This window comes from Vicugna pacos, unplaced genomic scaffold (genome assembly GCF_048564905.1).
Source record: "Vicugna pacos unplaced genomic scaffold, VicPac4 scaffold_20, whole genome shotgun sequence".
Taxonomy (NCBI): Eukaryota; Metazoa; Chordata; class Mammalia; order Artiodactyla; family Camelidae; genus Vicugna; species Vicugna pacos.
Window position 1 is genome coordinate 45,120,279 of NW_027328741.1, and position 16,560 is coordinate 45,136,838.

Sequence of the window (16,560 nt, forward strand, 5' to 3'; positions counted from 1 at the left end):
ATGCAGCAGCCATTGGGGATGGCAGTTAGCGGTTGGATTCCAGGTGGAATGTTGGTGTGTACCGCGAGGCTTGTTGTGGCTGGTGGATCCTAGGTAACCGGGCAGAGTTCTGTGGGTGGATCAGTGTGATGGAGGGGCTGCCGCCCTCTGTGGAGCTTGGCTTAGGTCTTTGTTCCGGGAAGCTGTGTCAGTTCGAGATACTGCTGCTGCCCAAAGACCTGAGTTCACGGGTCAGTTTCCAGAACCTGAAAGGGCAGACAGTGGAAGATCTGCCTGTCATCAGCTTACTGGTGAGGCTCCGAGGTACTGTCAGACTTGCCCAGTCCTGGTGAAGTCGACTTTATGGGAGACACGAAGAGAAGCTGGCCGAAAAGCTGGCTGCACGGATTGAGGAGAGATGCGAACACACTGATGAGAGATGTTGTGCTACAGTGGAGAATACTGGCCTGGAGACAGCTGTAGAGGATACCAGGCTCGAAAGACATTCATGAGACATATTGAACCTCGCTGATCCTGGCAGAAACCTACGGAGGGCGAACGTGGACTTGAGGAAGTTCCTCGATTCTCTGCTCCAAGATCCCTGACGTCTAAAAGAGAAGAGATGGCCGAGATGATCAAAACGCTCATGTTCTTGGAAGAGGTCGTGAGAATCCACACATCCCAAGGGACATTTCCAAGCCCTTCAGACCAAAATGCAAAAAGCCCAGGGAAGCATTTTCCCAGGTTGGGGCCTAGCTATCAAGCACTTGCTCTTCCCTCCCCTCTACTAAGGCATCCTTTTGAAGGATCAGTACCTGAGCTGCAATGAAGCCAGTACGAGAATGTCAAGCCCCTCCTAGAACCAGAGTTCCTCCAGCTTCACACTCTGTGAACAACAGTGATCTCCTTAAAGGTCAAATAGTCTCGACTGAAATATATAGGGATTGAATACTTACCTCCCACAAAGAAACGATGGCCTTCCACTAGATTCCGCAAATGCTGGGTTTATGTCTTCTCTGGGGTGAAGGGAGTGTGGTAAGTGATGGGAATCTTTGACTGAACTTGAATATGTATTAGGCCTCCGTTTTTCAAGACAGTCTAGGTAAATATTAGAATCAGATAGTGAACTGAACTGTAAAAGTCGCCAATGACATTAAAGACACAGCTATGTGGACAGTCTTTCACTTGAGTCAAGCCCCCGGGGGCACTATATCATGGGGTGCAGACTTGGTTGCGTTCAATTGTTTTACCCAACATGAACGGATGGTTAAGGTTTCTCATCACTGATAGGAGAACACCTGATTCTCAATGGCCTAGCATAGCTGCAGCAGGGTTCGCTGAGCTATAATGCCTCTAGGTGCTTTTGGATTCAAACCTAAATGTATTTATTTGGTTTGTTTTCTCTTGTATTCTCCTAGAGAGGGATGTTACCCCTCGAAATGCCAACACTGGCCAGTAGGTGTCATTGGGAGTAAAGGGCACTACATGCACTAGTGAATCCAAGGTTGGGGGTTATTTCATGTTTCCAATAGGTATTTCATGGTTCCTGTTGGTTTCGGAGGCTTCAACAGGAAAGAGTTGACATGACCCCTTTAACAGTTTGGACCGCTAGTTTGCATTCTATCTGTCTAGGTTTCCTTAGTGCTGACAAAATGTTACCAAAATTGACAAGTCTGGCTTCTAGGTCGATTTAGTATGTTTCAAAAGCTAACTTCATTTTCGTATAACTCCCTAAACATGTAATCAATTCTATTAAACTTTTTAAAGCCTGCAAATGAGATGTCAACCCAATGTCAAAACTGGAGTCTTCGGACAATCCCTCCCACCATGGCTGTATAGAAACAAAGAGCAAAACAAAAATCACATTTCTGTGAAATGAATCTGGAAAGTGTTGATTCATCGATGCCCAGTTGGCAGAAAAGCAGTGCGACCTGCGCTCACTCGCTCCCATGTACACAGCAATGGAAATATCCACTCACCCAGCCCTTGGCACAGGACACTTGCCGAAGAGAGGTCTGTTACTTCCAAAGACAGGATGAGGCCTCAGAACACCTGGAAGCAGGAGAAGGCAAAGCAGGGAATGGAAACCAGTGCAGGGTCTGACCCCAGGTGATAGAGCAGCAAAGGTGAAACTCTCTTTAACTTGGACGCACACTCTCAAGCGGACAGGAGACATGGGATTGAAGGTGATGTGCTGAGTGTTAGAAGAGTGCACAGCAGACGCTTGGCTGACAGAACTCAAAGAAACCAGCACAAAATATCCCCAAAGTTGATTCTGAGACCAAGATCCGAGCTGCCAAATTTGAGGTAGCAGAGGCAGCGGTCAGTGAGGAATAGGGCTATGGATGATGGCACATGATGGTTCTCAGGGATCTAGAGTGGGTTGTGGGATGTGGTGGGTCTATCAAGAGAGCAAACCCACCAGTGACACCAATGAGAAAGCAACTACACTGGCGTGCGCGGTTGAGATTATCTATATGTCCCATGGCTACACACAGTGAATCTGCAGGACCAGGGACCAATTGGGCATTTTGCCAATACAGCACGTGTGGGGCTGAATCATAGATATCATGCATCGGGTCTGAGGGATCCAGGGGGCCTTCACTTTGAAATCAGAATGAAAAGCCTTAGGATCTGCTACATTCATAACCTGCTCTAGGATTATGGTTTGATTCGAGGCACAGGGTGCGCAACAGCTCTCTGGTTGCCTTCGTGCACCCGTGCCACAAGGACGAGAGGACAAGAAAGAGAGGTCCAAGTCCACAGCGTGAGAAGTGGAAGCATTTCCTTCAGCATTATCTCCCAAAAGCCGATGCTACATTTTGGATGGCACCGGCACGGTACGGCACCGAGGACACCAAGGTCGGTCTGCGGGATCTTTCCAGCAGGCCCTGATGTGTGACATCCATAGATCTGCTTCCACTGGTGTTTCTGTAGACAGAGAAGCTCTGGGAAGGACTGGTTTCACTGAGACATCCCCGTGGCACTACAAAGCACAAACACACTCTCAGTTGGCTGTTTTGGAAACACTCCAAAATGACACAGAGCAGAATGCAGAGCTGAGAACTTTAGAAGCTTCATTTCCACAAGAGGAAGTGTCCTGTGCACTTTCAGAATTGTGAGATAAGCGTAATCAAAAGGAGTTTATGCTAATCGAAATAGTATGGGGTGTTCATCAAAACAAAGGCAACACCAGCAATTGGAGGGGTACCAGGCAACACACACAGGAACAGGACATGGCATCAATGTCTAGGAGAAATTGTCCTCACAGGAATCCCATGGAATTGCGCAGAGCCAAGAGTCTAACGTTTTCACTTAACAAAGCCCTACAAGTCTACATTAGATACCTGATATTACCTGACCAGTGGAGATGAAGAAGTACAGTAAAAGAAGCAGGAAGTTCCATTTTCAGTTCCAAAGAGATTGAAGGCCCAAAAGATAAGCTTTCAAACAACTAGACTGCAAAACTCTATCCAGAGCAAGTATTGAAAACAGAGGTGAGGGAATCCCTGAAAAACAACAGTGTCTCAGAATCACAAAAGGCAGAATGCCAGAAAAGGGGAAGAGAAAGTCGAAAGACGAGCCAAATAATATCAGAAAACTCAATGGATGGGATAATATCAAGGCTAAAATTCAGTCCTAAGCAGACTAAATAATGCAGAGTGACGCGTGAATGACTGTGAAGACGGGGGACAGAAATCCCTCGTCAGAAACAGACATAGGAAAGCAAGTGCAAACCAATGAACACATTGCTGTTGAATCCTGGGGTAAGACAAGGCATGAAAGACTAGGATTCGTAAGAGTCCCAGACGGAAAAGCAAGAGAGAAAGAAACACAAAATTTCTGAAAAGTGATCTGTCGAAAAATCAGACTGAAACTTGCTGAAAGCTAAGAAAGAATCATCTATGCGAATTCAGGAAGTACACAGCATCCAAAGGAGTTGGAATCCCAATAGACCTACCAGCAGCTGAAGGAGTCAAATCAACAAAGTTCATGAGCATCCCAGTGATTTAAAATGCGCCTGGAGGAAAAAAACATAGTCCCAAGAGAACCTCCAGAGGGGTTTCAGCTGATATATCGGCAGCCATATTGCAGGAGAGGGAGGAGTGCCAGGACATAGACCACACCCTGAATGGCCAAATGCTGCCATCGAGGGTAGCCTAGGCCACATGACCGCCATTTCTAATAACGGCAGAGCTAGAGAATTCCACAGACCGGCCAATCTTAAAAGAATTCAGCAGTTCGAACCTTATCCTAAAAGAAAGGTTGAGAATCCTCCACTGAATAGAAAAGCAGCAAGATGAAATGGAAAGAAGAAAACCAGTATTGGAAATGCAAGAAGAGCATGAGTGGCAAAAAGAAACAAGAAGAAGGCAAGGAGGACATCAAAACCCTAAAGATGGGAGAGGGAAGCAGGAAGTCCTAGGTGATTGGAAGCACTATCTTAAGTGAATCAGCTTATATGACTCTCTATTGGAAGCGAATGGAGAGATGCAGGGCCTGACGTGATTGCAAAACAAACGAGAAGCAGACCAACAAAGAATCAAACCAACAAACAAGCACCAAAAGGGTACGGTTGGCTGACAGATACCAAGGGAACCATGATTATTCGAAAGAAAATACTCAAGGTGATGTCAAGGATCATTCAGCCCGCATCGACCCAGTATCGCGGCTTGCATGTACTCAGCACACTTGTATTCGGAAATCAGAGGCGTGCATTTATATTCGTAAATATTGATTCATAAGAGCATATCGTGACCTACCCAAATGCCGATTTGGAGTCAAATGGATTCCTAGTCCGTGATATAGACTTGCAAGTCTTCCAACAGGATGAATGAATGCCATATTCTACCCTACGTCGAGAAGAAATGGCATAAGCCTATCACAAAGACAAGTAGCTCTGCAAAAGTGTACTAAGTGCAAAAGAGACAGACAGTAAAGTGCACATTGGGATTGGTTTCATTTCTAGGAATTTCAGCCCCCATGAAACCAATGGATCCATGTCCTGAGAGTGCGGGGGCTTCAGCAGAAATCAACCGACGGATATGTATTCCGGGTGTCCGGATGTTACAGGAACAATAGTTTCCTGTAGTGGGTCTCTGTGTACTGTGAAATGTTAGACAGTTTAAAGACGTGTGAAATAAATCAACTGAAAATGGACACACTTCCCTCCGTTGGTACTGTGCATAGAGATCTGAACAAAAGGGAAGAGGGAAGGACAAAGGCCCATGGGACGCTAGTGGGTAGAATCACATTTACCTTAGGAACCTCTCGTCGGGTGCAGCCCCTCCCCCAACAATGACAAGATGCAGCAGCCATTGGGGATGGCAGTTAGCGGTTGGATTCCAGGTGGAATGTTGGTGTGTACCGCGAGGCTTGTTGTGGCTGGTGGATCCTAGGTAACCGGGCAGAGTTCTGTGGGTGGATCAGTGTGATGGAGGGGCTGCCGCCCTCTGTGGAGCTTGGCTTAGGTCTTTGTTCCGGGAAGCTGTGTCAGTTCGAGATACTGCTGCTGCCCAAAGACCTGAGTTCACGGGTCAGTTTCCAGAACCTGAAAGGGCAGACAGTGGAAGATCTGCCTGTCATCAGCTTACTGGTGAGGCTCCGAGGTACTGTCAGACTTGCCCAGTCCTGGTGAAGTCGACTTTATGGGAGACACGAAGAGAAGCTGGCCGAAAAGCTGGCTGCACGGATTGAGGAGAGATGCGAACACACTGATGAGAGATGTTGTGCTACAGTGGAGAATACTGGCCTGGAGACAGCTGTAGAGGATACCAGGCTCGAAAGACATTCATGAGACATATTGAACCTCGCTGATCCTGGCAGAAACCTACGGAGGGCGAACGTGGACTTGAGGAAGTTCCTCGATTCTCTGCTCCAAGATCCCTGACGTCTAAAAGAGAAGAGATGGCCGAGATGATCAAAACGCTCATGTTCTTGGAAGAGGTCGTGAGAATCCACACGTCCCAAGGGGCATTTCCAAGCCCTTCAGACCAAAATGCAAAAAGCCCAGGGAAGCATTTTCCCAGGTTGGGGCCTAGCTATCAAGCACTTGCTCTTCCCTCCCCTCTACTAAGGCATCCTTTTGAAGGATCAGTACCTGAGCTGCAATGAAGCCAGTACGAGAATGTCAAGCCCCTCCTAGAACCAGAGTTCCTCCAGCTTCACACTCTGTGAACAACAGTGATCTCCTTAAAGGTCAAATAGTCTCGACTGAAATATATAGGGATTGAATACTTACCTCCCACAAAGAAACGATGGCCTTCCACTAGATTCCGCAAATGCTGGGTTTATGTCTTCTCTGGGGTGAAGGGAGTGTGGTAAGTGATGGGAATCTTTGACTGAACTTGAATATGTATTAGGCCTCCGTTTTTCAAGACAGTCTAGGTAAATATTAGAATCAGATAGTGAACTGAACTGTAAAAGTCGCCAATGACATTAAAGACACAGCTATGTGGACAGTCTTTCACTTGAGTCAAGCCCCCGGGGGCACTATATCATGGGGTGCAGACTTGGTTGCGTTCAATTGCTTTACCCAACATGAACGGATGGTTAAGGTTTCTCATCACTGATAGGAGAACACCTGATTCTCAATGGCCTAGCATAGCTGCAGCAGGGTTTGCTGAGCTATAATGCCTCTAGGTGCTTTTGGATTCAAACCTAAATGTATTTATTTGGTTTGTTTTCTCTTGTATTCTCCTAGAGAGGGATGTTACCCCTCGAAATGCCAACACTGGCCAGTAGGTGTCATTGGGAGTAAAGGGCACTACATGCACTAGTGAATCCAAGGTTGGGGGTTATTTCATGTTTCCAATAGGTATTTCATGGTTCCTGTTGGTTTCGGAGGCTTCAACAGGAAAGAGTTGACATGACCCCTTTAACAGTTTGGACCGCTAGTTTGCATTCTATCTGTCTAGGTTTCCTTAGTGCTGACAAAATGTTACCAAAATTGACAAGTCTGGCTTCTAGGTCGATTTAGTATGTTTCAAAAGCTAACTTCATTTTCGTATAACTCCCTAAACATGTAATCAATTCTATTAAACTTTTTAAAGCCTGCAAATGAGATGTCAACCCAATGTCAAAACTGGAGTCTTCGGACAATCCCTCCCACCATGGCTGTATAGAAACAAAGAGCAAAACAAAAATCACATTTCTGTGAAATGAATCTGGAAAGTGTTGATTCATCGATGCCCAGTTGGCAGAAAAGCAGTGCGACCTGCGCTCACTCGCTCCCATGTACACAGCAATGGAAATATCCACTCACCCAGCCCTTGGCACAGGACACTTGCCGAAGAGAGGTCTGTTACTTCCAAAGACAGGATGAGGCCTCAGAACACCTGGAAGCAGGAGAAGGCAAAGCAGGGAATGGAAACCAGTGCAGGGTCTGACCCCAGGTGATAGAGCAGCAAAGGTGAAACTCTCTTTAACTTGGACGCACACTCTCAAGCGGACAGGAGACATGGGATTGAAGGTGATGTGCTGAGTGTTAGAAGAGTGCACAGCAGACGCTTGGCTGACAGAACTCAAAGAAACCAGCACAAAATATCCCCAAAGTTGATTCTGAGACCAAGATCCGAGCTGCCAAATTTGAGGTAGCAGAGGCAGCGGTCAGTGAGGAATAGGGCTATGGATGATGGCACATGATGGTTCTCAGGGATCTAGAGTGGGTTGTGGGATGTGGTGGGTCTATCAAGAGAGCAAACCCACCAGTGACACCAATGAGAAAGCAACTACACTGGCGTGCGCGGTTGAGATTATCTATATGTCCCATGGCTACACACAGTGAATCTGCAGGACCAGGGACCAATTGGGCATTTTGCCAATACAGCACGTGTGGGGCTGAATCATAGATATCATGCATCGGGTCTGAGGGATCCAGGGGGCCTTCACTTTGAAATCAGAATGAAAAGCCTTAGGATCTGCTACATTCATAACCTGCTCTAGGATTATGGTTTGATTCGAGGCACAGGGTGCGCAACAGCTCTCTGGTTGCCTTCGTGCACCCGTGCCACAAGGACGAGAGGACAAGAAAGAGAGGTCCAAGTCCACAGCGTGAGAAGTGGAAGCATTTCCTTCAGCATTATCTCCCAAAAGCCGATGCTACATTTTGGATGGCACCGGCACGGTACGGCACCGAGGACACCAAGGTCGGTCTGCGGGATCTTTCCAGCAGGCCCTGATGTGTGACATCCATAGATCTGCTTCCACTGGTGTTTCTGTAGACAGAGAAGCTCTGGGAAGGACTGGTTTCACTGAGACATCCCCGTGGCACTACAAAGCACAAACACACTCTCAGTTGGCTGTTTTGGAAACACTCCAAAATGACACAGAGCAGAATGCAGAGCTGAGAACTTTAGAAGCTTCATTTCCACAAGAGGAAGTGTCCTGTGCACTTTCAGAATTGTGAGATAAGCGTAATCAAAAGGAGTTTATGCTAATCGAAATAGTATGGGGTGTTCATCAAAACAAAGGCAACACCAGCAATTGGAGGGGTACCAGGCAACACACACAGGAACAGGACATGGCATCAATGTCTAGGAGAAATTGTCCTCACAGGAATCCCATGGAATTGCGCAGAGCCAAGAGTCTAACGTTTTCACTTAACAAAGCCCTACAAGTCTACATTAGATACCTGATATTACCTGACCAGTGGAGATGAAGAAGTACAGTAAAAGAAGCAGGAAGTTCCATTTTCAGTTCCAAAGAGATTGAAGGCCCAAAAGATAAGCTTTCAAACAACTAGACTGCAAAACTCTATCCAGAGCAAGTATTGAAAACAGAGGTGAGGGAATCCCTGAAAAACAACAGTGTCTCAGAATCACAAAAGGCAGAATGCCAGAAAAGGGGAAGAGAAAGTCGAAAGACGAGCCAAATAATATCAGAAAACTCAATGGATGGGATAATATCAAGGCTAAAATTCAGTCCTAAGCAGACTAAATAATGCAGAGTGACGCGTGAATGACTGTGAAGACGGGGGACAGAAATCCCTCGTCAGAAACAGACATAGGAAAGCAAGTGCAAACCAATGAACACATTGCTGTTGAATCCTGGGGTAAGACAAGGCATGAAAGACTAGGATTCGTAAGAGTCCCAGACGGAAAAGCAAGAGAGAAAGAAACACAAAATTTCTGAAAAGTGATCTGTCGAAAAATCAGACTGAAACTTGCTGAAAGCTAAGAAAGAATCATCTATGCGAATTCAGGAAGTACACAGCATCCAAAGGAGTTGGAATCCCAATAGACCTACCAGCAGCTGAAGGAGTCAAATCAACAAAGTTCATGAGCATCCCAGTGATTTAAAATGCGCCTGGAGGAAAAAAACATAGTCCCAAGAGAACCTCCAGAGGGGTTTCAGCTGATATATCGGCAGCCATATTGCAGGAGAGGGAGGAGTGCCAGGACATAGACCACACCCTGAATGGCCAAATGCTGCCATCGAGGGTAGCCTAGGCCACATGACCGCCATTTCTAATAACGGCAGAGCTAGAGAATTCCACAGACCGGCCAATCTTAAAAGAATTCAGCAGTTCGAACCTTATCCTAAAAGAAAGGTTGAGAATCCTCCACTGAATAGAAAAGCAGCAAGATGAAATGGAAAGAAGAAAACCAGTATTGGAAATGCAAGAAGAGCATGAGTGGCAAAAAGAAACAAGAAGAAGGCAAGGAGGACATCAAAACCCTAAAGATGGGAGAGGGAAGCAGGAAGTCCTAGGTGATTGGAAGCACTATCTTAAGTGAATCAGCTTATATGACTCTCTATTGGAAGCGAATGGAGAGATGCAGGGCCTGACGTGATTGCAAAACAAACGAGAAGCAGACCAACAAAGAATCAAACCAACAAACAAGCACCAAAAGGGTACGGTTGGCTGACAGATACCAAGGGAACCATGATTATTCGAAAGAAAATACTCAAGGTGATGTCAAGGATCATTCAGCCCGCATCGACCCAGTATCGCGGCTTGCATGTACTCAGCACACTTGTATTCGGAAATCAGAGGCGTGCATTTATATTCGTAAATATTGATTCATAAGAGCATATCGTGACCTACCCAAATGCCGATTTGGAGTCAAATGGATTCCTAGTCCGTGATATAGACTTGCAAGTCTTCCAACAGGATGAATGAATGCCATATTCTACCCTACGTCGAGAAGAAATGGCATAAGCCTATCACAAAGACAAGTAGCTCTGCAAAAGTGTACTAAGTGCAAAAGAGACAGACAGTAAAGTGCACATTGGGATTGGTTTCATTTCTAGGAATTTCAGCCCCCATGAAACCAATGGATCCATGTCCTGAGAGTGCGGGGGCTTCAGCAGAAATCAACCGACGGATATGTATTCCGGGTGTCCGGATGTTACAGGAACAATAGTTTCCTGTAGTGGGTCTCTGTGTACTGTGAAATGTTAGACAGTTTAAAGACGTGTGAAATAAATCAACTGAAAATGGACACACTTCCCTCCGTTGGTACTGTGCATAGAGATCTGAACAAAAGGGAAGAGGGAAGGACAAAGGCCCATGGGACGCTAGTGGGTAGAATCACATTTACCTTAGGAACCTCTCGTCGGGTGCAGCCCCTCCCCCAACAATGACAAGATGCAGCAGCCATTGGGGATGGCAGTTAGCGGTTGGATTCCAGGTGGAATGTTGGTGTGTACCGCGAGGCTTGTTGTGGCTGGTGGATCCTAGGTAACCGGGCAGAGTTCTGTGGGTGGATCAGTGTGATGGAGGGGCTGCCGCCCTCTGTGGAGCTTGGCTTAGGTCTTTGTTCCGGGAAGCTGTGTCAGTTCGAGATACTGCTGCTGCCCAAAGACCTGAGTTCACGGGTCAGTTTCCAGAACCTGAAAGGGCAGACAGTGGAAGATCTGCCTGTCATCAGCTTACTGGTGAGGCTCCGAGGTACTGTCAGACTTGCCCAGTCCTGGTGAAGTCGACTTTATGGGAGACACGAAGAGAAGCTGGCCGAAAAGCTGGCTGCACGGATTGAGGAGAGATGCGAACACACTGATGAGAGATGTTGTGCTACAGTGGAGAATACTGGCCTGGAGACAGCTGTAGAGGATACCAGGCTCGAAAGACATTCATGAGACATATTGAACCTCGCTGATCCTGGCAGAAACCTACGGAGGGCGAACGTGGACTTGAGGAAGTTCCTCGATTCTCTGCTCCAAGATCCCTGACGTCTAAAAGAGAAGAGATGGCCGAGATGATCAAAACGCTCATGTTCTTGGAAGAGGTCGTGAGAATCCACACGTCCCAAGGGGCATTTCCAAGCCCTTCAGACCAAAATGCAAAAAGCCCAGGGAAGCATTTTCCCAGGTTGGGGCCTAGCTATCAAGCACTTGCTCTTCCCTCCCCTCTACTAAGGCATCCTTTTGAAGGATCAGTACCTGAGCTGCAATGAAGCCAGTACGAGAATGTCAAGCCCCTCCTAGAACCAGAGTTCCTCCAGCTTCACACTCTGTGAACAACAGTGATCTCCTTAAAGGTCAAATAGTCTCGACTGAAATATATAGGGATTGAATACTTACCTCCCACAAAGAAACGATGGCCTTCCACTAGATTCCGCAAATGCTGGGTTTATGTCTTCTCTGGGGTGAAGGGAGTGTGGTAAGTGATGGGAATCTTTGACTGAACTTGAATATGTATTAGGCCTCCGTTTTTCAAGACAGTCTAGGTAAATATTAGAATCAGATAGTGAACTGAACTGTAAAAGTCGCCAATGACATTAAAGACACAGCTATGTGGACAGTCTTTCACTTGAGTCAAGCCCCCGGGGGCACTATATCATGGGGTGCAGACTTGGTTGCGTTCAATTGCTTTACCCAACATGAACGGATGGTTAAGGTTTCTCATCACTGATAGGAGAACACCTGATTCTCAATGGCCTAGCATAGCTGCAGCAGGGTTTGCTGAGCTATAATGCCTCTAGGTGCTTTTGGATTCAAACCTAAATGTATTTATTTGGTTTGTTTTCTCTTGTATTCTCCTAGAGAGGGATGTTACCCCTCGAAATGCCAACACTGGCCAGTAGGTGTCATTGGGAGTAAAGGGCACTACATGCACTAGTGAATCCAAGGTTGGGGGTTATTTCATGTTTCCAATAGGTATTTCATGGTTCCTGTTGGTTTCGGAGGCTTCAACAGGAAAGAGTTGACATGACCCCTTTAACAGTTTGGACCGCTAGTTTGCATTCTATCTGTCTAGGTTTCCTTAGTGCTGACAAAATGTTACCAAAATTGACAAGTCTGGCTTCTAGGTCGATTTAGTATGTTTCAAAAGCTAACTTCATTTTCGTATAACTCCCTAAACATGTAATCAATTCTATTAAACTTTTTAAAGCCTGCAAATGAGATGTCAACCCAATGTCAAAACTGGAGTCTTCGGACAATCCCTCCCACCATGGCTGTATAGAAACAAAGAGCAAAACAAAAATCACATTTCTGTGAAATGAATCTGGAAAGTGTTGATTCATCGATGCCCAGTTGGCAGAAAAGCAGTGCGACCTGCGCTCACTCGCTCCCATGTACACAGCAATGGAAATATCCACTCACCCAGCCCTTGGCACAGGACACTTGCCGAAGAGAGGTCTGTTACTTCCAAAGACAGGATGAGGCCTCAGAACACCTGGAAGCAGGAGAAGGCAAAGCAGGGAATGGAAACCAGTGCAGGGTCTGACCCCAGGTGATAGAGCAGCAAAGGTGAAACTCTCTTTAACTTGGACGCACACTCTCAAGCGGACAGGAGACATGGGATTGAAGGTGATGTGCTGAGTGTTAGAAGAGTGCACAGCAGACGCTTGGCTGACAGAACTCAAAGAAACCAGCACAAAATATCCCCAAAGTTGATTCTGAGACCAAGATCCGAGCTGCCAAATTTGAGGTAGCAGAGGCAGCGGTCAGTGAGGAATAGGGCTATGGATGATGGCACATGATGGTTCTCAGGGATCTAGAGTGGGTTGTGGGATGTGGTGGGTCTATCAAGAGAGCAAACCCACCAGTGACACCAATGAGAAAGCAACTACACTGGCGTGCGCGGTTGAGATTATCTATATGTCCCATGGCTACACACAGTGAATCTGCAGGACCAGGGACCAATTGGGCATTTTGCCAATACAGCACGTGTGGGGCTGAATCATAGATATCATGCATCGGGTCTGAGGGATCCAGGGGGCCTTCACTTTGAAATCAGAATGAAAAGCCTTAGGATCTGCTACATTCATAACCTGCTCTAGGATTATGGTTTGATTCGAGGCACAGGGGGCGCAACAGCTCTCTGGTTGCCTTCGTGCACCCGTGCCACAAGGACGAGAGGACAAGAAAGAGAGGTCCAAGTCCACAGCGTGAGAAGTGGAAGCATTTCCTTCAGCATTATCTCCCAAAAGCCGATGCTACATTTTGGATGGCACCGGCACGGTACGGCACCGAGGACACCAAGGTCGGTCTGCGGGATCTTTCCAGCAGGCCCTGATGTGTGACATCCATAGATCTGCTTCCACTGGTGTTTCTGTAGACAGAGAAGCTCTGGGAAGGACTGGTTTCACTGAGACATCCCCGTGGCACTACAAAGCACAAACACACTCTCAGTTGGCTGTTTTGGAAACACTCCAAAATGACACAGAGCAGAATGCAGAGCTGAGAACTTTAGAAGCTTCATTTCCACAAGAGGAAGTGTCCTGTGCACTTTCAGAATTGTGAGATAAGCGTAATCAAAAGGAGTTTATGCTAATCGAAATAGTATGGGGTGTTCATCAAAACAAAGGCAACACCAGCAATTGGAGGGGTACCAGGCAACACACACAGGAACAGGACATGGCATCAATGTCTAGGAGAAATTGTCCTCACAGGAATCCCATGGAATTGCGTAGAGCCAAGAGTCTAACGTTTTCACTCAACAAAACCCTAGAAGTCTACATTAGATACCTGAAATTACCTGACCAGTGGAGATGAAGAAGTACAGTAAAAGAAACAGGAAGTACCATTTTCAATTCCAATGAGGTTGAAGGCCCAAAAGATAAGCTTTCAAACAACTAGACTGCAAAACGCTATCCAGAGCAAGTATTGAAAACGGAGGTGAGGGAAACACTGAAGAACAACAGTGTCTCAGAATCACAAAAGGCAGAATACCAGAAAAGGGGAAGAGAAAGCTTTAAGACGAGCCAAATAATATCAGAAAACTCAGTGGATGAGATAATATCAGGGCTAAAATTCAGTCCTAAGCAGACTAGATAATGCGGAGGGACGCGTGAATGACTGTGAAGACAGGGGAACAGAAATCCCTCGGTCAGAAGCAGACATAGGAAAGCAAGTGCAAAACAATGAAAACATTGCTGTGGAATCCTGGGTAAGACAAGGCATGAAAGACTAGGATTCGAAAGAGTCCCAGATGGAAAAGCAAGAGATAAAGAAACAAAAAATGTCTGAAAAGTCATCTGTAGAAACATCAGACTGAAACTAGCTGAAAGCTAAGAAAGAATCATCTATGCGAATTCAGGAAGTACACAGCGTCCAAAGGAGGTGGAATCCCAATAGACCTACCAGCTGCTGTAGGATTCAAATCAACAAAGTTCATGAGCATCCCAGTGATTTAAAACGCGCCTGGAAAAAATCACCATAGTCACAAGAGAACCTCCAGAGGGGTTTCAGCTGATATCTCGGGCAGCAATATTACAGGACAGGGAGGAGTGCCAGGACATAGACCATAACCTGAATGGCAAAATGCTGTCATCTCGGGTAGCCTATGCCACATGACCGCCATTTCTAATCACGGCAGAGCAAGAGATTTCCACAGAGCGTCAAATCTTAAAAGAATTCAGCAGTTCAAAACTTATCCTACAAGAAAGGATGAGAATTCTCCCCTCAATAGAAATGCAGCAAGATGAATTGGAAATAAGGAAACCAGTATTGGAAATGCAAGAAGAGCATGAGTGGCAAAGAAGAAACTAGAAGAAGGCAAGGAGGACATCCAAACCCTAAAGATGGGAGAGGGAAGCAGGAAATCCTAGGTGATTGGAAGCACTATCTTAAGTGAATCAGCTTATGTGACTCTGTGTTGGAAGCGAACGGAGAGATGCATGGCCTGACGTGTTTGCAAAACAAACGAGAAGCAGACCAACAAGGAATCAAATAAACAAAAAAGCACCAAAAGGGTACGTTTGGCTGACATATAACAAGGGAACCATGATTATTCAAAAGAAAATACCCAAGGTGATGTCAAGGATGTTTCAGCACCCATTGAGCCAGTTTCGCGGCTTCAGTGTACTCAGCACACTTGTATTCGGAAATCAGAGGCGTGCATTTATATTCGTAAATATTGATTGATATGAGCAAATCGTGACCTACCCCAAATGCCGATTTGGAATCAAATGGATTCCTAGTCCGTGATATAGACTTGCAAGTCTTCCAACAGGATGAATGAATGCCATATTCTACCCTACGTCGAGAAGAAATGGCATAAGCCTATAACAAAGACAAGTAGCTCTGCAAAAGTGTACTAAGAGCAAAAGAGACAGACAGTAAAGTGCACATTGGGGTTGGATTCATTCCTAGGAATTTCAGCCCCCATGAAACCAATGGATCCATGTCCTGAGAGTGCGGGGGCTTCAGCAGAAATCAACCAACGGATATGTATTCTGGATGTCCGGATATTACAGGAACATAAATTTCCTATATTGGGTCTCTGTGTACTGTGAACAGTTAGAAAGTTTTAAGACGTGTGAAATAAATCAACTGAAAATGGACACACTTCCCTCCGTTGGCACTGTGCATACAGATCTGAAGAGAAGGAGAGAGGGAAGAACAAAGGCCCATGGGACGCTAGTGGGTAGAATCACATTTACCTTAGGAACCGCTCGTCGGATGCAGCCCCTCCCCCAACACTGACAAGATGCAGCAGCCATTGGGGAAGGCAGTTAGCGGTTGGATTCCAGGTGGAATGTTGGTGTGTACCGCGAGGCTTGTTGTGGCTGGTGGATCCTAGGTAACCGGGCAGAGTTCTGTGGGTGGATCAGTGTGATGGAGGGGCTGCCGCCCTCTGTGGAGCTTGGCTTAAGTCTTTGTTCCGGGAACCTGTGTCAGTTCGAGATACTGCTGCTGCCCAAAGACCTGAGTTCACGGGTCAGTTTCCAGAACCTGAAAGGGCAGACAGTGGAAGATCTGCCTGTCATCAGCTTACTGGTGAGGCTCCGAGGTACTTTCAGGCTTGCCCAGTCCTGTTGAAGTCGACTTTATGGGAGACACGAAGAGAAGCTGGCCGAAAAGCTGGCTGCACAGATTGAGGAGAGATGCGAACACACTGATGAGAGATGTTGTGCTACAGTGGAGAATACTGGCCTGGAGACAGCTGTAGAGGATACCAGGCTCCAAAGGCTTTCATGAGACATATTGAACCTCGCTGATACTGGCAGAAACATACGGAGTGCCAACGTGGACTTGAGGAAGTTCCTCAATTCTCTGCTCCAAGAACGGGTCCAAGATCCCTGACGTCTAAAAGAGAAGAGATGGCAGAGGTGATCGAAACGCTGAAGTTCTTGGAAGAGGTCTTGAGAATCCACACATCCCAAGGGGCATTTCCAAGCCATTCATACC

The 16,560-nt window shown here is 46.4% G+C and overlaps 3 long non-coding RNA genes across 3 annotated transcripts; all 3 read right to left on the minus strand.

Moving 5' to 3' along the window:
• Nucleotides 1-328: 328 nt before the first annotated feature.
• On the minus strand, nt 329-5,418 carry LOC140693708 (uncharacterized). The gene is made up of 5 exons (XR_012069405.1): nt 5,239-5,418; nt 1,959-2,031; nt 936-1,077; nt 795-865; nt 329-587 (listed from the first exon to the last, which is right to left on the minus strand). It is a non-coding gene; the product is annotated as an uncharacterized lncRNA (long non-coding RNA).
• Nucleotides 5,419-5,613: 195 nt separating this feature from the next.
• LOC140693707 (uncharacterized) lies at nt 5,614-10,703 on the minus strand. Its single transcript, XR_012069404.1, has 5 exons — nt 10,524-10,703; nt 7,244-7,316; nt 6,221-6,362; nt 6,080-6,150; nt 5,614-5,872 (listed from the first exon to the last, which is right to left on the minus strand). It is a non-coding gene; the product is annotated as an uncharacterized lncRNA (long non-coding RNA).
• Nucleotides 10,704-11,477: 774 nt separating this feature from the next.
• LOC140693705 (uncharacterized) lies at nt 11,478-15,989 on the minus strand. The gene is made up of 3 exons (XR_012069402.1): nt 15,813-15,989; nt 12,529-12,601; nt 11,478-11,647 (listed from the first exon to the last, which is right to left on the minus strand). It is a non-coding gene; the product is annotated as an uncharacterized lncRNA (long non-coding RNA).
• Between the last annotated feature and the right edge of the window lie 571 nt (nt 15,990-16,560).